Genomic DNA, 22105 nt, shown 5'->3' on the forward strand with positions numbered 1-22105 from the left:
CTGATGCATTCAACCAATTCATCACCAATTGGTTGCAACGATTCCAAACCAGCTTATTTGCCTCCTCCACATCTTCTTGAAGCAAGGTCCCATCCACAAACTTCATCTTATTCTTGGCCATTAAAGAGCGCTTGAAAGCTCTGGCCCAAGAATGATAGTCTTTATTGCCGGTTAAAAGTTGTGAAACCAGAGGTTGCACCGAATTCTCACTGGGATGTATGTAATAGATGCTAGTGGGATTAGCAGATTGATCAAGAATAGTGGTCATTGTAACAAATTTTGGGAAAAACCAAAAAATTGATCTTTGAAAAGAAATTGAATCAATAAGATCCAGAAGAATAACAACTATTAATCTAACAGGAAGATCAATAGAAAAGAAGAACTACGATCTAACAGGAAGATCGTGAAAAGAAACAAGAAGAACAATTTTGACCTAAAATCAAAATTCTCAGAAATCGTACAGAATAGAATCAGCGGAAGTAATTTGTTTGCTCTGATACCATATCAAATTGAACAAACATGAAGTAATCTCCATTAATGGGAGTGAAATGAAGAAATTACAAAAAGAAGAAGAAACTGTAACCAGAGAAGAGAGAGAGCCGGAAACAGAAAAGAGAAAAAGAGTCATATTGTTTTCGTAATCGTTGGGTAGGCTATAACAGCCTATTTATATCCAACAACTAAAAGTCTAATTACATCTTTAATCCCTAAACTTATACAATTTAACTAACTACCCCAAATCCTAAATAAACTAATACTAACTAATCACTTATATTTTTATTATTTATTCAATTTTTTTTTTGTAAATTACATCGATGCGTATTAAATTTTACCTATTTTGATATTATGAGTTGATGTAGATTAAAGTCGATGGTGACGGTTTTGATCGTAAACCGACAAAAAACGCAATCTTCTCTAGCTAAACTAGAAGGTTGAATAAACCCAATGATGAATTTTTGCTCCAATGGAGGCTCAAAATATTAGATTATCAAAAGTTGTGTTTTATTACAAAAAAAAAAGATGAATTTATACCTCCTCTCATTCAAAGGGAAAAGACTAAAGACCCTTCACTAGGGTTTCCAACATAACATAACTAATAGGGGCAAAATAGGGGAGAAAGTATTAATGGTAGTTCAGTAAATAAGGGGTGGTGGCAAATAGGGATGGAAACGGGTAATGTACCTGCGGGTACCGACACTATTCGACCCTAATGGGACTACCCGTACCCTGTATAAAATGGTATAAGACGAGTATGTGATCAAAATCATTACCCGTTAGGGTAATGGGACGGGTATGGGAATACCCCCAGGGTACCCGGTACCCGTTACCCGCCATAAATCTTTTATATATGAAAAAATATTATTGTTTCTTGTATGTAAAATGTGAAATTTGTACCCCAACCTTTTGTTGTTCAACCATTGAGTGATAGAACTAAGTTACTTTATTCTTATTTATTAAGGTTTAATTTATTCAATCTTTAGATCTATGATTTATTAAATTTGTACTTTGTTAAATTTCTAATATTTTTTGTTTTATTTATTGATTCTTAATGGGTAAGGGTACCCGTGGGTACCCGTGAATTAAATGGTACGGGTATGGGATGCAAAAAATATACCCGTTAGGGTAATGGGACGTGTACGGGTAATTAAAAAATAAAAGGGTAAGGGTTTGGAATTGGGATTGGCACTACCGGTGGGTACCCTACCCGTTGCCATCCCTAGTGGCAAAACAGTAAATAGGGTATGGCAGAAATTGTTCCCAGCAGCAAGAACTTGGGGAGAAAGTATTCTTCGGCCTAAACACGCTCCGCGTGGTCTTTCTCACGCTCTGCGTGAGTGAGCTTCTGATCTTGGGGACGTTTGCTGGTGATCTTCACGCTTCGCGTCCTAGAGAGAACGCTTTGCGTCTTCGACCTTCTGGAACTCCTTCGCTTCGAAGGCCCAATCCACGCTCCACGCACAAGGCAACACGCTCCGCGTAGATGACTCCCTGGACCTTTCTCCGGATTTGGACCCCTTCACGCTCCGCGTGCTGGAAGACACGCTTCGCGTGTTCTGCTGGTTGCTGCTGCACTCTTCCTCCTTGGGTGGCTCTCCATGGCTCTCCCTAGCGTTGACACCACGCTCCTCATCTCTTGGCTTCAGGGTCGTTGTCAAGTGAGGGATGCCCTCATCATTCTCCCCTTCTTTGAAAGGGTTGGACTCCATCTCGGGTGTCTTGATCGGCAACGTTCCCTCCGTCCTCCATAAGCTCAAATCCTGCACGTTAAAAGAAGGTGACATCTTTCCAAGTCAATTCGGAAGGGTTATTTGGTAAGCATTTGCACTAATTTTCTTGGCCACGCTGTAGGGGCCATACTCCCTCGGTCTCAATTTGCTACTCGGTGTATGCACAAGTTGTTCCTTCCCCAAATACACAATCACTTCATCCCCAACCTCAAATTGAACATCTCTCCAGTGCTCATAAACCTTGGCCTTGAGCTTGTTATTTTTCTCCTCAATGCTATGACGGACCTCTTGGTGCATTTGATGGTACTCATTCGCTAAATGTTGAGTCACCACACTCTTATTCTCTCCCTTTGGTACCTCGTCCAAATCAAGCAGATGGTTAGGTGCTTTGGTGTAGACAACTTCGAAAGGAGCCTTTCCGGTAGTGGAACTCACGACGGAGTTGTAAGCAAACTCGGCTTGGGCAATCACATAATCCCACATCTTTGGTTTGTCCCGGCACTTGCTCCTCAATAGATTCCCTAAAGTCTGGTTAACCACTTCAGTTTTCCCATCCGTTTGTGGGTGAGCCGTGGTGCTAAACTTCAAGGTGGCGCCAAGAATAGCTCAAAGAGTTCGCCAAAAGTGGCTAACGAACTTCGTGTCCCGATCCGACACTATGCTCTTCGGAACCCCATGTAATCTCACCACCTCAGGGAAGAAAAGCTTATCAATGGCGGTGGCATCATTGGTCTTTCGACACGGGATGAAATGGGCCATCTTAGAAAATCTGTCCACCACCACAAATATGGAATCCATCCCACGTTAGTTCCTTGGTGGCCCCAACACGAAGTCCATCGAAAGGTCTTCCCAAATGGTCTCCGGAATCGGAAGGTGCATACGTAATCCAACATTAGTAGCTTGTCCCTTTGAGGTTTGGCAATTCTCACATCGCTCCACAATATACGCTACGTCCCTTCTCAATTTTGCCCAATAATAACGGGAGCTAACCGCTTCAAAGGTTTTGTCCCTACCAAAATGGCCTCCCAAAACTCCTCCATGTAGTTCCCGGATCACTCTCTCCCATATGGACGTACCCGGAAGACACAACTGGCTACCCCTCATGAGGAACCCATCAACCAACTGATAGTCGCCTCCTTCAGTGCCACTCTTACACTTCTCCCACTCACTTCCAAAGTCCGGATCATCATAGTACTCCCCCTTGATATGCTCAAAATCCACTAACTCCAAGGCTACTGTTTTGAGGAGTGATACCCTTCGGCGCGAAGCATTCGCCACTTTATTTTGTGGACCCGCTTTGTGGAGAAGCTTATAGGGGAACTTGTCCACAAATGCGAACCATCTAGCATGCATAGAGCTCCAGAGTTGCTTTTGACTTCTGATAGGGGTCAAAAACCCCTATCTTTGGGTACGGTTTTAGGACGGTTTTTAGGGTTATTTGGCTAATAAGTGAGCAACTCTCGCATTTAAATGCTTTTGTGTGAGTAAGTTAGGAATTGAGAACATTCTATTTACTTTTCGTCGTTTAGGCTTGTTTTGTAATCAATTTAGGCAAATACGGCCGAAATAACATGCGTATTAGAATTCCGTTATCTTTTGAAGCTAATTGGTCCGTCAAAAGTCGCACCAAACGAAGCGTTTGCTCAAAATAAGCGATTGACGGATCAATTTGGCTTTTGGACTAATGTTTTCCGGAGTTTTTATGCGTGTGCAGGTGTGAAGTCGGACGAAAAAGGTCACGGAACTCATCGAGCTTGGATCGAGCGCGCTTCGGGCGAAAACGCTCGGCGAGCAAGGCCCTACGGGCCATTTCTGCTCGCCGCTCGCCGAGCAGGCCCCTGGTGGCCTGCTCGCCGAGCAGGAGCCTGCTCGTCGAGCAGGCCGCCAGGCGCCTGCTCGGCGAGCAGGCCACCAGGCGCCTGCTCGGCGAGCAGGGGGCTACTCGGTGCGAGCAGCCCTGCTCGCCGAGCAGCCCTGCTCGCCGAGCAGCCTTTCCTGCTCGGCGAGCAGCCCTGCGGGAATTGGTCAAAAAGACCAATTCCGCCCCCACGAAGCCACGCTCGGCCCCACGTCTTCCTACACCAACTAGGACACAAAAATAGGTCAAAACGAGGCCCGAGACGCATCTATATATAGGGGTTTTCAATTGTAATTCAAGATCTTTCACTTTTGTAATTAGTTTAGCTTCCACCTTGAGAAATCCTCTCCACCTCCTCCATATCCTTCAAACCTCCATTGAAGATACCTTCGAAGCTCCGTTCACTGAGGATTGCTCAAGCTCCATCCTTAAATCCTAGAAAGACGCCTGCATTGGTAGACAGGTTCCCTGAAAGGGATTTTTCTTCTTTTACATTCTGTCTAGCCTCTGATACATGCTATAAATTCTAGGTTTATTGTAACTTCGTGACAATGTTTCCATCTTTGATATATATATTATAGTTCTTGTTCATTCAATTGTTTTGATGTTTCAATCTTTGTCTTACGCTTTGTCTGATTGGTTTAACTCATTCGATAATCCCAAAATTAGGTTGGCACATATTGCGAGCTGAATCTGACCTAGTCAGTGCCTATAGGATTGACAACCCTATAGAAGATTAAACCCAAATTACTGAGCCTTAGAGCTAGTTTCGGCCTTACAAGGGAATCACGAACTAGGGACTTTAGGAGGATAGGCCGGGTTAATCGCCTTGGACACAAGTGACTTAGTTTCAATTCAATTGTTTAAACATCCTATTTTCATTATCATCGTATCCCTTCATGCTCATTCGGTTAATTGCATTGGTAAAAGATCAATTAGGGGTAAAGTAACTTAGTTAGGCGTAGAAAAACTTAGCTAGAATTAGATAACCTAGTTAAAATTAGATAACTTAGCTAGGATTAGTATAATTCAACCTAGGAGTAGATTAATATAAACAAACCAACTCAAAACCCCCTAAGCCTAGATAACATCCGAGATCGAGTAGCTCGGTACTTGCAGAAATAAATCCTGTGGACGATAACCTGGACTTAAACCAGAAATTTATTACTTGATAACGACGGGGTACACTTATCCCTTAGTGAGTCCTTATCTCTAACCTTAGGTGGGGACGCATCAAGTTTTTGGCGCCGTTGCCGGGGATTTATTTCTTCTGCAATATCGAACCAAAGGTCGACTTGTTAGTTTAGGCATTCTTTATGAATATTCTTTGTTAATATCATTTATACTTGTATATATAAATACTTGTTGATATACTATTACTTAAATTCGATCGTTCTTCCAGCGACTATGGACAACAGAGCGTCGAACCCGTCCATGAACGATCTTAACACAAAAATGGACTTCCTTGTGGCCTCATACAACCAAAATAACCAACCAAGGATACCATTCTGCGAGAGATGCGGCCAGAATCACCCCGGTAGGGTATGCCACATCAACTATTACGTACCTAGAGGTGAGAATGTAAGTTATTTGGGTAATCGTCAAAGGTATAATTCTGAACCCTCAACTTACAACTACTACGATCAGGAGCATACACGATATCCACCAGCGCCCTACATGGCACCCATGGATACCCTTCCATGTCCTCATTCTAACTCTGATTTTTATGGCAGGCAAACAGAGTACTCAGAAGGAATAATGACTCTCCTAAAAGAGATATCCGTCCAACTGGCAGCCAACGAGGAGGCATGCAGGACCCTGAGTGACCAGCTCGCCACAATCAGACAGGAAGAAAGGGAATGCCACGAGGCGTTCCTCTTGCAAGAAGAAGAAGCTCAAACCATCGCCCTAAGGAACGGCAAGGAAGTGGACACACTCGTGGCATCTCCATCGCAAATGCCTCTGTCATCTCAGGTCAGTAGGGAACCGGAAGTGGTAAGCAACCCCGGTCCCGCATCTGAAACTTCAGCCTCTGAAAAAGCTGTAGAAAAAGTGGTTAGGCCTTATACACCAAAACTGCCACTCCCTCAGAAGCAAAAAAAGGCCAACCTAGATAAGAAATTTGCCCGGTTCTCGGAAATCCTTAGTAGATTAGAAATAAACATTCCATTAATGGAAGCACTAGAGGAGATGCCGAACTATGCAAAATTTCTTAAAGACATGTTGTCGAAAAAGAAAAAGTTTGGGGAAAATGAGATAGTGGCTTTAACAAAACAATGCTCGGCCATAATCACCCATAAATTACCCCCCAAGCTTAAAGATCAAGGGAGCTTTACCATCCCGTGTAGGATAGGCAACATGCACATAGATAGGGCATTATGTGATTTAGGAGCGAGTATTAATCTTATGCCTCTATCAATTTTCAGGAAATTAGGGCTCGGAGAACCTAAACCAACAAACATGACACTGCAGCTAGCGGATCGGTCAATTGCACGGCCTAGAGGCATAGTTGAAGATGTGCTTGTAAAGGTGGACAAACTGATCTTCCCGGTCTATTTTGTGGTCCTCGACATGGAAGAAGATGACTCCGTCCCCATTCTCCTCGGGAGACCATTTCTTGCAACCGGTAGGACACTAATAGACGTCCATGGAGGTAAATTAGTCCTAAGGGTGCAGGACGAAGAGGTAACATTTAACGTTTATGAATCCATGAAATTTCCTCAAGAACGCTCCAAAAGTTGTAACTTTGTGGATGCACTTATAGATGAATGTGTTGAGGAAGTTGATCTCGATATAAGAAATGCCTCTTTAGAACTCGGTCTAGGTGGTGAGGAATGTGAAAACTCAAGTGAGCCATTTGAAGATCTCACACCTGAAAAATGTTATTGGGTTAAGGGTAGAAAAGAGGACCTTGATCGTGAGATCAAACCTAAACCTAAGACCTCGTTGGAGGAACCTCTAAAATTGGAGCTTAAACCCTTACCCAACAACCTAAAATATGTTTTTCTTCAACCTCCCACAGATTTACCCGTTATTATTTCTTCTTTGTTGACAGTTGAACAGGAAGAAAAATTGGTGGAGGTGCTGATGGAACATAAAGGAGCCTTTGGATGGTCAATCCACGACATCAAAGGTATCGACCCCAAAATCTGCACACAGAATTTTTCTTGAGGAGGAGATCAAGCCATCTGCCCAACCTCAACGACGGCTCAACCCTAACATGAAAGAGGTGGTAAAAGTCGAGGTTATAAAACTCCTCGACGCAGGTATCATCTTTCCAATCTCTGATAGCCAATGGGTAAGCCCGGTTCAATGTGTGCCCAAAAAAGGGGGAACAACGGTAATGGAAAATGAAAAAGGAGAATTAATCCCAATTAGAAAGGTTACGGGTTGGCGTGTATGCATAGATTATAGGAAATTAAACGAGGCCACCCGTAAAGACCACTTCCCCTTACCGTTTATTGATCAAATATTGGAACGGTTGGCAGGGCACGAATTTTTCTGTACTTTAGATGGGCTATCCGGCTATATGCAAATTCCTGTGGACCCTTTGGATCAAGAGAAAACCACATTCACTTGCCCCTATGGGACTTTTGCATATAGGCGGATGCCTTTCGGATTATGTAATGCCCTGCCACATTCCAACGTTGCATGATGGCTATGTTTTCTGACATGGTCGAGGAGTTCCTAGAAATTTTCATGGATGATTTTAATGTTGTAGGACCTACTTTCGACCAATGTCTTGAAAACTTGGACCGAGTCTTAGAACGTTGTGAAGACAAGAACTTGGCACTTAATTGGGAAAAATGCCAGTTCATGGTCCAAAATTGTATAGTATTAGGACACAAAGTGTCGGGGAAGGGGATCGAGGTCGATCCGACGAAAATTGAGGTGATTGAAAAACTGCCACCTCCTACCAATGTGAAATTGGTTAGGAGCTTTTTAGGACACGCGGGGTTTTATAGACGATTTATAAAAGACTTTTCAAAAATCACTAAACCCCTCACTCAATTATTGCTAAAAGATGCTGATTTTAATTTCAATGAAGAATGTATGCTTGCATTTAAATTACTGAAAAAGAAATTAATTGAAGCACCCATTATGGTAAGCCCGGATTGGTCCCTTCCCTTTGAGTTAATGTGCGATGCCAGTGATCTGGTTGTAGGAGCCTGTCTTGGGCAGAGGGTGGATAAACTTTTTCGCCCAATTTTCTATGCTAGCAAAACCTTAAATGATGCACAACAGAATTATTCAATAACTGAAAAGGAATTGCTAGCCGTAGTATTTGCCTTTGACAAATTCAGATCTTATTTGGTGTTATCTAAGGTAATTGTTTTTACTGACCATGCAGCCCTGAGATATCTGATGAGAAAACAGGATGCAAAACCTAGGCTGATCCGTTGGATCTTACTACTCCAAGAATTTGACATCGAGATCAGAGACAAGAAGGGGGTAGAAAACGTGATAGCGGACCATCTATCCAGGTTAGAGTCAGATCGTCAACCCTTAGAGCATGAGGCAATCAAGGAAGTATTCCCGGATGAAACGCTGTATTCGGTAAAAACTATCCCCTGGTTTGCAGACATCGCGAACTACAAAGTCGGTAACATTCTTCCTCTTGATTTAGATGCAAACAAAAGACGTAAGTTTTTGTTTGAAAGCAAACAATATTTTTGGGAAGAACCCTATTTATTTCAATTCTGCACTGATGGCATGATTAGGAGATGTATACCTGAGGAAGAGGTAGAGTCAGTGATTAACATGTGCCACTCTAGGGAACCAGGCGGCCACTTCGGGCCAGATAGGACAGTGGCTAAAATTCTCCAAAGTGGACTTTGGTGGCCACAAATGCATAGTGATGTCAATAATTATATTAAATATTGTGATGCATGTCAGAGAGTAGGGAATATGTCTAGGAGGAATGAGATGCTTCAACAAGGCATACTCATTTGTGAGCTATTTGATGTTTGGGGCATAGACTTTATGGGACCTTTCCCTATGTCACACACTAACCAATACATTCTTGTTGCGGTTGATTATGTCTCTAAATGGGTTGAAGCCGAAGCCCTACCCACAAACGATGCTCGAGTAGTGATAAAATTCCTGAAAAAGAATATCTTTACCAGATTTGGTACACCCCGGACTATCATTAGCGATGGGGGATCCCATTTCTGCAATAAGCAGCTTGACACATTGCTCCAAAAGTATGGCGTAGCCCATAGGGTCGCAACACCTTACCACCCTCAGACAAGTGGTCAGGTAGAAGTGTCAAACAGAGAGCTAAAACGCATTCTTGAGAAAACGGTAGGGAATGCTAGAAAAGATTGGAGTCTTAAACTGGACGATGCTCTCTGGGCATACCGGACATCATTCAAGACTCCCATAGGAATGTCCCCCTACCGTTTGGTTTTTGGGAAATCTTGTCACTTGCCTGTTGAATTAGAGCACAAAGCTTATTGGGCGCTAAAATTTCTAAACTTTGACCCTAAACTTTCAGGTGATCTACGGTTAACACAACTGCACGAACTGGATGAGCTCCGATATAACTCTTACGAGAATGCCAAATTGTACAAAGAACGAACCAAGCGGGTGCACGATAAAAAAAGTACAGCGGAAAACCTTCCAAAAAGGCGACCAAGTGCTACTTTATAACTCCCGACTGAGATTCTTCCCGGGCACGCTCAAGAGTAGATGGTATGGACCATTTTCAGTTCTTGACGCACATCCCTCCGGTATGGTTGAGATCATGTTGAATGATGGAACCACCCAGAAAGTTAATGGACACCGACTTAAACTTTATCTCGGTAAAGACACTTCGGGTGTCCAAATCCTCCGGCTTCAGAATGATCAGTAAGTTGTCTTCTCCACCCTAATTTTTTACACCCGTACTTCATGATTTATGATGCAATGTTGGAACTTATTGCATATTTTTAGTGTGAGGAGGAGGGGTAGACAAACTTACAAAAATTGTATAAATTTTTAAAAAAATTTTGTTGCGTCGTGTCTAGTTTAGTTTTGCGTTTTGGTGTTTTATTTTTTGCTTTATTTATGTTTTTGTATGTTTAGGACCTAAAACCGTGAACCTCCTTCGAATCTAAACTTCGTTATTTGTCTTTGAGGGCTGAAAACCGAATCTAAAATTGCATGACAACTAGTTTAGGCGTAAGACACAACTCTTGTATTTGTAAAAGCATGAGCTACAGTTTGCATTTAGACCCTACTTTTGAAGAAATGCTAAAATCATTACTTAGGTAGATAAGTTAAGAATTGAAGGCATGTGATATTAAACTTGAGTTTGGGGAAAACTAGTAAACACAAAATTGAAACCCAAAGAATTGTGAGCTGAATTTGAGCCTAAGAGCGAACATCAAAAAGCTCTTTTTCTTGACATTTTTTGTGTGAATGCTTTGACTTGTGGAAGATTACAGATTTTGCACCTAATACTGTGTTGAACCTACATGCAATGATTTGAGATGATAAACGATGAATCAACCTCATTAGAATTAACCCTTTTCTTTACCTTGTTTTTCTTTTTCATCCACTCTAGGAAGCCCCTTTGAGCCGACATTTTTGTAGTTTGTAGATTTTTCTTTCGTTCTAACCCGTTTTTGCGAACCACAACTTGGTTCGCCACTTAACCCTTGTTTTTGCAAAGCTCGAACTGAGCCTTTGTTTTCTTCTAGCGCTTTATCTTTGTTTATGGCATTACAGTAGCAAGCCAAAAGGCTAAGAAGTGAATGAGCATTACTATCCCAGAAAGAAAAAAAAGGGGGAAAAGAAAAACAGAAAAAGAAAAGAAAAGAGATGAACAAAAGGGAAGAACTCCATTCCCCAGTTCCTAAAAATCAAAAAAATGTCTCAAGAGAGCATCCCAAAAACAAAAATAATAAGGGATGAATAAAAAGCTCAGTCACTTCATGATTGCTAAAGCCATTTTAACTCCGTTTTTGTAGCGCTAGAACATTTAACCCTTGTTGTACCTTTAACCCTCTAACCACATTACAACCCCAATTAGAGGTTGTTTTTGATATCATCGGAGTCATATAGCATAGTAGAGGAACTCGGATGAACGTGCAAAATCAACGTAATCCTAAGCAAGAACATAAGCCGAGAGTAAACACCTTAGCCACCAAAAATTGTGTGAATGAGTGAACTACCTATGGTGAGGTGTTTTACTTAGCGATCCCCTCAAGCTCGTTTAATTGAACATGTGTCCATTTGCTTAAAACTATAACCCATGATAATTGAAATGCGGCTTTTGGATTCGTGTCTCTACTTTGTACTTCCGAATGCATGTAATTACAGATGCTCGAAATTATGTCAAGCACCTAGTCAAACTGGGAAGTTTTCTAGCTTGCTTGTGATGGCGGGTTTAGTTTTTTTAGTTTACTTGGGGACAAGTAAAGTTTTAAGTGCGAGGAGGTTTGATAGGGGTCAAAAACCCCTATCTTTGGGTACAGTTTTAGGACGGTTTTTAGGGTTATTTGGCTAATAAGCGAGCAACTCTCGCATTTAAATGCTTTTGTGTGAGTAAGTTAGGAATTGAGAACATTCTATTTACTTTTCGTCGTTTAGGCTTGTTTTGTAATCAATTTAGGCAAATACGGCCGAAATAGCATGCGTATTAGAATTCCGTTATCTTTTGAAGCTAATTGGTCCGTCAAAAGTCGCACCAAACGAAGCGTTTGCTCAAAATAAGCGATTGACGGATCAATTTGGCTTTTGGACTAATGTTTTCCGGAGTTTTTATGCGTGTGCAGGTGTGAAGTCGGACGAAAAAGGTCGCGGAACTCATCGAGCTTGGATCGAGCGCGCTTCGGGCGAAAACGCTCGGCGAGCAGGGCCCTACGGGCCATTTCTGCTCGCCGAGCAGGCCTCTGGAGGCCTGCTCGCCGAGCAGGGCGCCAGGCGCCTGCTCGGCGAGCAGGGGGCTACTCGGCACGAGCAGCCCTGCTCGCCGAGCAGCCTTTCCTGCTCGGCGAGCAGCCCTGCGGGAATTGGTTAAAAAGACCAATTCCGCCCCCACGAAGCCACGCTCGGCCCCACGTCTTCCTACACCAACTAGGACACGAAAATAGGTCAAAACGAGGCCCGAGACGCATCTATAAATAGGGTTTTTCAATTCTAATTCAAGATATTTCACTTTTGTAATTAGTTTAGCTTCCACCTTGAGAAATCCTCTCCACCTCCTCCATATCCTTCAAACCTCCATTGAAGATACCTTCGAAGCTCTGTTCACCGAGGATTGCTCAAGCTCCATCCTTAAATCCTAGAAAGACGCCTGCATTGGTAGACAGGTTCCCTGAAAGGGATTTTTCTTCTTTTACATTCTGTCTAGCCTCTGATACATGCTATGAATTCTAGGTTTATTGTAACTTCGTGACAATGTTTCCATCTTTGATATATATATTATAGTTCTTGTTCATTCAATTGTTTTGATGTTTCAATCTTTGTCTTACGCTTTGTCTGATTGGTTTAACTCATTCGATAATCCCAAAATTAGGTTGGCACATATTGCGAGCTGAATCTGACCTAGTCAGTGCCTATAGGATTGACAACCCTATAGAAGATTAAGCCCAAATTACTGAGCCTTAGAGCTAGTTTCGGCCTTACAAGGGAATCACGAACTAGGGACTTTAGGAGGATAGGTCGGGTTAATCGCCTTGGACACAAGTGACTTAGTTTCAATTCAATTGTTTAAACATCCTATTTTCATTATCATCGTATCCCTTCATGCTCATTCGGTTAATTGCATTGGTAAAAGATCAATTAGGGGTAAAGTAACTTAGTTAGGCGTAGAAAAACTTAGCTAGAATTAGATAACCTAGTTAGAATTAGATAACTTAGCTAGGATTAGTATAATTCAACCTAGGAGTAGATTAATATAAACAAACCAACTCAAAACCCCCTAAGCCTAGATAACATCCGAGATCGAGTAGCTCGGTACTTGCAGAAATAAATCCTGTGGACGATAACCTGGACTTAAACCAGAAATTTATTACTTGATAACGACGGGGTACACTTATCCCTTAGTGAGTCCTCATCTCTAACCTTAGGTGGGGACGCATCAACTTCCCAAGTACTTGAGGGCTTGGTGGTTGGTGTACAATATTAACTCCTTTCCAATGAGATAGTGCTCCCACGTCTTGAGAGCCTGCACTACCGCATAAAACTCCTTATCATAGGTGGCCCACTTTTGTCGTGACTCACATAACTTCTCACTGAAGTAAGCAATAGGTCGCCTCTCTTGCATCAACACTCCGCCAACTCCTACTCCACTTGCGTCACATTCCACCTCGAAGAGCTTGTCAAAATCTGGAAATGCTAAGACCAGGGCGGTGCTTAGCTTTTCTTTAACAATGCAAAACTTCCCTCTTGTTCATCTTCCCAATTGAAGCCTCTCCCCTTCTTCAAACATTCGGTCATAGGAGCAACAATGGCGCTGAAATTCCGGATGAATCGCCTATAGAAAGTGGCTAACCCATGAAAACTTCTAATGTCCCCAATGGTCTTCGGAGTCGGCCACTCCCGAATAGCTCTAACCTTTTCTTCATCAACTCGGATTCCGTTTCCACTCACCATATACCCGAGAAACACTAAACTCTCCATCATAAAATCGCACTTCTTCGTGTTAGCAAAGAGTTGATTCTCCCGGAGTAATACCAATACGGCTCTCAAGTGCTCCACATGCTCCTCCAACGTCTTACTATGAATGAGGATGTCATCAAAGTAGTGTAGGTCCCGTGTAACGTAGTATGATTAGTTCCAAAGGGGGGGAGGTTAGGAACTAATGTAACTTTTTCACTTAATAATGCTGACTTAATTAAATGTTTGACAATTTAACTCAACTTTAGGCCAGCAAGGTTGAGTGAGATGTGAGACAGCTTTAATCAAATATTGAGTAGAGCTGTTTCAATTGTGAGTTGAGAAGAAACACTTTAGGTCAGCTTCCAACTCAGCACTCTGATTACTCAGTGTCGGCTTATACAAATTATTTACTGAGCAATTTAAGCAAGCAACACATACATATATATATATATATCAAGAGAAAGGGTTAGAGATTACTCAGCAGACTTATCCTGGTTCGGCCTCACCGCCTACGTCTAGTCCCCGGAATCCTTCCGAGCTTTTTCAATCCTCTACTGAGCTCTTTAAAGGTAGAGCACAAACCATTTACAATAGCAACTGAGTATGCAAGAGTATCGTCCTCTATTCGTCTACTCAATCCTATCTACCACTGAACACTATAACCGAGTATTCAGATTTTCTCTACCACTGAGTACTATAATCGAGTACTCAGCTCCACTCTTCTAACCTTTACAATTGATACAAGATTGTTCTCACAAAACAAAGAACACTTTAGATGAATAAAATTCACTCTAGACTTTTACACAATGATTAGAATTGGGTGTAAGAACTTGCTTTTTCTATTCAGACAGCTTCTCTTTTGGATTTTTGACTTAGTGAAGATTTTGCTTGTCTGTATCTCTATTGTATGTGCTCTGCCATGATCCAAGTGATGAACTTGTCTATTTATAGTGAATTCTGAAGCTTCAATGATTTGAATTCAGACATATCCGTTGAGAGTAAACGGTCTTCTTTCGTCATTGATTGGTCAGCTTCCAGAACCGCAGGCCAATCCTGTCTTCTGATCTGCGCAGGAGGCAGGTTTGCCAGTTTCGTCTTCTTGCACCAGGTTCGTCTTCTAGCGCCATGTTTTGTCTTCTTGCCAAACATCAAATGGTCCATGCGTCTCGAAAAGGTCCTTGAAACGGATTTCCGAGGCTTCTGAAATGTGTCAGACTTTGTCTCACAAGTTGACGGATAATTGGACACTGACTTGATTATCACTCAGCTTGACTTAGTGGCGACTTGAATATTGCTCAGCTTGACTCCGCAGCTTCACCTTCAAGCTTTCCTGAAGAAGACGTTTCTTTCGTAAAGCTGAGTTGCATTCTACTCAGCTCTGCTGTGTGACTTGCTCATGCTGACTTTGTTCTGTCTTTCTTTTAGAGACTTTAAGTTCCTGTTCTCGTTAGTTAATATACTCAACATTGAACAAACACATTAGTACAATTAAATCAAAGCACTTAAATTTAGTTGTTTTAATCATGGGATTAAATAATTTTGTCAAATCAAAATCATGTGGAAAAGTGTTTCAACAGACTCCCCCATTTTGATGTTGGCAAAAGTATTTAATCATGGAACTCAGTGTTGAGCATCCCTCATGATTTTTGACCTTTTTTTATTCTTCTGAGATTACTCCCCCGTAAGGGTTGCATCTGTTGACTTAGTTCGACTCTAAACCTTCTAAGATCTAATTGAGTGAATCTAAGACTTGAGTCCATTGACTTAGTTCAATTCTAAACCTTCTAAGATTTAATCGAAAAGAGCCTAAGGTCAGTTTCCGAAGAAGGTCACTACTTGGAACATTTAGACATTTACTCAGTTTTGATACTTAGTTTAATTCAGGTATTAGAGTTGGGTTCTAGTATCAGAGTTATATTCAAATATCAGAGTTGGGGTATACTGAGTGTATTTTACTTGATAAATTGTTATGTTCACAAGTTTTAAGTTGTTGTTCAATGAGTTTGTATGAGACAGATCAGCATATAAACACAGCAAGTAAGCATCGCATATATAAAGACAATTTGGATAAAAGATGCTTATATATAGAAATACTCAGCTCAACAAGAACATGCCATAAAAACATAAGTTACAAGCTAAGACTATAGACTATTGCTAGTTCTATTTCTTGATATTGGCTTGAACTTGATTTGACTTGGGTTTGGTTTGGCTCGACTTAGCTATTCGTTGTTGCTGAGTATGGGTGCTCGGGATAGCAGAAGTTAAGCCAGGAGGCTTCTGTTGAGTTCCGGCAGTTGGCTGCTTATTTTTCTCTTTCTCCCCCATTTTCTGCTGAGTTCCAAGAACTTGCTTAGCTTGATCTTTCTCCCCCGTTTTTCCAGCATTATTAGATTGAAGGGGAGGAGGATAGAACTGCCTTTGCTGAACAGTATGAGTCAGTATGGATGAATAGTTTTACATGTGACCCGTACTTTCTCGAAGACCCTTAAAGACCTGCATGCCATCGGCCATACTTGAAGTGGGGATTTTAATGTTTGCGCTGAGCATACTGAGTAGAAACTCAAGAGATTTCCCTATCCAAGTACTTGAGTCTGTCATTCGTGCATAGGATTGATAATACATCCTGAGCAGTGCAGAATCATACGAATGACGCTGAGTATTAATGTGCCGAACATGCGCAAGTGTTGACCTGGTGCAGTGTAAAATGTCATTGGTCTTTACTTGGTCAGTATCCATTTCTTCTTTGCTCAAGTTGAGTAGGCGTATAGCCTCACCGATTTGTTCTATGGAGCATTGAGAAGAGGAGGAGATAAGTTCACGAGCCCCGGTTAGCTTGGCGGACAGTTGGGAGAAGTGCTGAGTGACCTCATCAGAAGTTGCGGATGATGAGTTCGCAGTAGTTAGGGCATTGATTTTCCCTTCGATTGAGTTCATATGATTAACCATCATCAGCTAAAGTTCGTCCAGCTTGACCATGAATTCTTGCTTGGGCTGCTGAGAGACTAGAGAAGTCATGACACTCATCAGCTCCTTGAGACCTTTGAGTTCGGTCAAAAGTTATGTGATGGAGGAAAATTGAGTTGGCTCAGTAGGAATGGACCCAGCAGCATCAGCTTGAGACTGATGTATCTCTTGAAGTAGAGTTTGAGCAGATTGGATGATTCCTCTTCCTGACTCAGAAGCATCCAAATAAGTATAAGGATAATCGGTGTTGTGCTCAGAGGCCGTTTTCTGGTTAGCAGCAGGTGGAGAATTTTGATGCTGCCCAGAAGTGGAAGTGCCAGCCTAGTCAGTGGCTGCACTTTTATTGAGGCCAGCAGCAGGAGGTGACTGGTTGATGAACTGCTCAGTGGAGGATGGAAGTGGTTGCTCGGCAGTCTTATTTACCTGCTCAGGGTCAGTCTGGAGTTGAGTAGAACTTTGAGGTGGAGGCAACTCAACACTATCTTTAGCAGATGGAGTTTCCTTTGCTAACTCTTTATGTTGAGCAGTAGGAACTTCGAGCACTTGCTCAGTGGAAGGATGAGCAGAGGTGTCGGCAGAAATTTGACCCTTAGTGGCTTGTTCCTCAGCTTGAGAAATAGAGGCTTGTTTTTCCTTTACTTGGTCCGAAGTGGGCTCAGTGATGGTGGTGAAGAATTGGAACTGGAGCCCAGTTAAGTCTTTGATAGGGTCCATTAGCAGAGATTCATCCAGCAAGTCTATGACGTTAGGCTTTTGAGCTTTTCTTTTAAACCGCTTTTCAGTACTGCCCTTTTGATTTTGGGTTTGAGTAGAAGGGTCAGCAGCAATAGAGTCTGGGGACTCAAAGGAGGAGTCAAGTCCAAGATCGACATAGACGTTCTCTACAACCTTGTCCTTCACTGGAGACTCAGCTCTTTGCTCTTCAGTTTGCTTAGCAGCAGCTGTGTTACTCGGCTCAGCAGAACCCACATTATCAGCTTGAGCCTGTTTCTCAGTACAGTCTTATTCTTCTTCCTAATCACACGGAGTCTTTTCCAAATCAATTTCTTGACTTCGCACGAAGTGTGAATCCTTTGTAATCACAAAGTCAAGTGGGTTAGCATCTAACAACTTTAACTCATAGGTTTTCTTCCTCTTAAGAGGTTGTTCAAGTGTTTTCTCACTTTCTTCCTCAGGGTCAGCTCTCTTCTTCTTCTGAGCTGACTCGGGTGTTTTCTGCACTGGCTCACCTTGTGCAGTTTTCTTTCCACCAACCACCACCCTGATTTTCTTGATAGTTTTGTTAATATCCATGGCCGGTGGGGTTTGGTCAGCTTTTCTCTTTCTTTCCTGCCTAGTGCGTTCAGCAGGTTCTGCTTCAACCACAACTTTCTTTCCTTTCTTTGACAGCTCAGCAATTGTCTCTTCAACCACATCATCCTCAGCAGGAGCTTCTTCGACCAAGGGTCCCTTACCCTTCTTAGGTTTGATGGGAAGTCTGTGAGCTAAGCCAAACAGAATCACTGAGGTGATCTCAATGCCCTCTATGTCAATTTCCTCCTTTAGGCTGACCTTTTAATCCTCTAGAGGATTTTGGTGATTAGGGAGCCCATCTTGAGTATCCCCGTGCTCCGTTGAAATGCCCCAATTAGAAATACAGGCATATTGAGCGGCTAGTAGGTCAGCATGTGCCAGATAAAGCACTGCTTAAAGTTTGAGGCTGAGGAGGAGGAGTTGACCTTGGGAAACAAGAAGTTGGTCAGGATATAGTGGGCTTGTTTTTAAGGCTGACCCATACTTGTACTGGAGATTTCACTTTTATGATCCTTGGGTTTGTAGAACTCAGCTTCGTAATCAACGTGCAGGTAGTCGTTTGTGCACTTGAGTTCTGATCCTTCTTCCTTCAGCTTTAGCAATTTAGCAAGATAAGAAGGAGTGATGGTGAACTCCTTGTTCTTGACTTTCGTGATCATATAGTCGCTGTCATCATCGGCTACCCTTAGGTTTGTATAGAATTCCTTTACTAACTGTGGATAAGTGATTCCAGGGAGAGAGAAGAGGTCGGTCCAGCCATTCTTTGATATCCACTCACAGAAGGGTTGCTCAGCTTCTACAAAGCTCTTGGAGAACCAGCGAGAATGGAAAACTTTAAGATTTTTAACATTTTTGAGGACCGGGGAGAACGTCCTTTCCTTAGGTTTCTGGTTCTTTTTCTCCTTCTTCTTCTTCGATGGAGTTGGTTGGTCAGTACGTGGGTTTTGGCCGTGAGGGCAGACCTTACCATTTGATTGGTCATGCTGACCATGGGTCTGTTCCTGAGACTCAGAAGAAGTCTCGTGATATTCCTGCTCAGCAGGAGAGGGAGGATTTATATCCGAGCGGTCGTCATCATATTGCTCGTCGGAGTTGTTCTGGGAATCGCTAGACATGGTGTTCTTAAGGATTTGAGAAATGCAGAAGATTAGGGAATTTAGAGAGAGAGATTAAATGCGATATGTTTCAAGCATAAAGAGAAGTTAGTGGGAAATCATCCACTATTTATAGTCGGAGCGCGTCGATCTGATAGGTCAGAATGGCGGTTTGGTTTTGAATCGTTCAACGGCTTTAAATTCTGACATTAATGACACGTTCGGTGCATGGGTTTCTAATAATTACGCTTACATCATCCTAGGTGGCTACTTAAATACACGTGCAAGCATTAATTACGCAAGTCGTTCTACTCAACATGTAGGATACTAAACGTTTAGAGTTCTGAGTGCGTAGGTTATTGTACAAGGGATTCATATCATGTGAAGTAACTCAGCATTTAGTAATCACTCAATATACATTTAGCTCAGATATTTATTGAAGAGGATTAGACATACCGATAGCTTCATCTGCAAGTTGTTCATCCGTTGGGACATAGGTCAACTTGATCTCACCCTTGAGTACATGATCTCTGATAAAGTGATGCCTTATGCTGACATGCTTCATCCTGCTGTGTTGGATTGGATTTTTAGACAAGTCAATGACACTTTTGTTGTCACATTTGACTTCAATTGTTTTGGTTTGAACTCCATAATCATCCAGCTATTGCTTGATCCATATGACTTGTGCAACAGAGCTTCCAACAGCAATGTACTCAGCTTCAGTTGTTGACAGGGCAACTGACGACTGCTTTTTACTGAACCAAGACACCAGGCAACTTCTAAGGAAATGACATCCTCCTGAAGTGCTTTTCCGCTCAAGCTTGTCTCGTCCATAGTCAGCGTCAGTGTATCCAACGAGTGTGAAATCATTCGTGTTGGGATACCATAAACCTGCATTCACTGAGCTTTGCAAATATCTAAGGATTCTTTTTATAGCTATGTAGTGAGATTCCTTAGGGTCAGCTTGATATCTTGCACAGTAGCATACAGAGTACTGAATATCTGGCCTACTTACCGTTAGATAGAGTAGAGAGCCAATCATACCTCGATATAATTTGTTGTCTACTGACTTACCTTTCTCATCAGCACAAAGCAGAGTGTCAGTACCCATTGGGGTAGATATTGGCTTACACTTTTCCATATCAAATTTCTTCAATATCTCCTTAGCATACTTAGTCTGACTAATGAAGATGCCATTCTTGCCTTGTTTGATTTGAAGTCCAAGGAAGAAGTTGAGTTCTCCCATCACTGACATTTCAAACTCAGTCTGCATCTGTTTACTAAATTCCTTGCACATAGATTCATTAGTAGCACCAAAACTGATATCATCTACATATATTTGTGCCAACAAGGTGTCTTTACCCTTTTTCTTAATGAATAAGGTTGTGTCAGCTTTTCCTCTGACATAGTTCCTGGTCAGCAGAAAACTGGTCAGCCTTTCGTACCAAGCATACGGTGCTTGCTTCAGGCCGTACATAGCCTTTTTTAGTTTATAAACATGGTTTGGGAACTTTGGATCCTCAAACCCTGGAGGCTGACTGACATAAACCTCTTCATTTATAACTCCATTAAGAAATGCACTTTTAACATCCATTTGGAACAATTTAAAATTCATAAAGCTAGCATATGCACACAAGATTCTTATTGCTTTTAAGCTAGCTACGGGTGCAAAGGTCTCACCATAGTCAATACCTTCCTGCTGATTGTAACCTTGAGCTACAAGTCTGGCTTAGTTCCTGACTACGTTTCCCTGTTCATCTAGCTTATTGTGAAATACCCATTTTGTTCCTATGGTCTTTTGACCCTTCGGTTTAGGCACTAAGTCCCATACTTCGTTTCTCTTGAATTGATCAAGTTCCTCTTGCATAGCGTTTATCCAGAATTCATCGTGCTCAGCTTCTGAGAAGTTTTTCGGTTCATGAACTGAGATGAACGCAACATTACTGAGATATCTCCTGAGTTGATTTCTGGTCATCAGGGTGTTCTCAGCAGCATCAATAATGGACTTCTCTGAGTGTCCTCTTGGAATCTTGATCTCTTTTGGCAGTGTTGAGTTTTCAGGAGTCTGTGTTTCAACAATCTCTGCAGGATTATGTTGGTCAGCAAAGATAATTTTAGGTTCATTTTTACCTTTGGTCAGCCCTTGATGTAGTGACTCAGTGGCTCCGTTTTGGTCAGCGGAAGCTGAGCATGGGTCATCTTCGGTAGACTGACTTATCTTTCCTGCAGGGTCAGTTTCATCGAACTCAATATGTACAGACTCTTCTACGACCTGAGTTCGTTTATTAAACACCCTATATGCTTTGATGTTTGTTGAGTACCCTAAGAAGATAGATTCATCATCTTTTGAATCAAACTTAGCAAGGTTGTCTTTAGTATTTAAAATAAAGCATTTGCAGCCAAAGGCACGAAAATGTCCAATGTTGGGTTTTCGTCCTTTCCAAAGTTCATAAGGGGTTTTCTTGAGTATAGGTCTAACTAAAGCCCTATTGAGTATATAGCAATCTGTGTTGACAACTTCACCCCAGAAATACTTTGGAAGCATATTCTCACTCAGCATTGTCCTAGCTATTTTAACTAAAGTTCTGTTTTTCCTTTCAACTACCCCATTTTGTTGAGGAGTTCTAGGAGCAGAAAAATTATGGTTAATGCCGCTAACTTCACAGAATTCATCAAACTGTTGATTTTTTAATTCTCCACCATTATCACTTCGAATGTGAGCTAACTTTAGGTCTTTGTCATTTTCAAGTTTTCTAATCAGCGTTGAAAACATCTCAAAAGCTTCATCCTTGCTACTCAGCAGGATGACCCAAGTATACCGAGAAAAGTCATCTATAATGACCAAGGAAAATCTCTTACCACCCAAGCTCAGAGGCTGGACTGGTCCGAAAAGATCCAAGTATAGTAACTCTAGTGGACGCTTGGTTGAGACTACATTTTTACTTTGAAAAGACTTTTTGGTTTGTTTACCTTGCTGGAAAGCATTGCATAATTGATCCTTCTCAAATCTAAGTTTGGGCAAACCCTCAACTAATTGCTTTCTTGCTAATTTGGCTAGGAGGTCCATGCTTACATGACCA

Source organism: Euphorbia lathyris, chromosome 2, assembly GCF_963576675.1.
Source record: "Euphorbia lathyris chromosome 2, ddEupLath1.1, whole genome shotgun sequence".
NCBI lineage: Eukaryota > Viridiplantae > Streptophyta > Magnoliopsida > Malpighiales > Euphorbiaceae > Euphorbia > Euphorbia lathyris.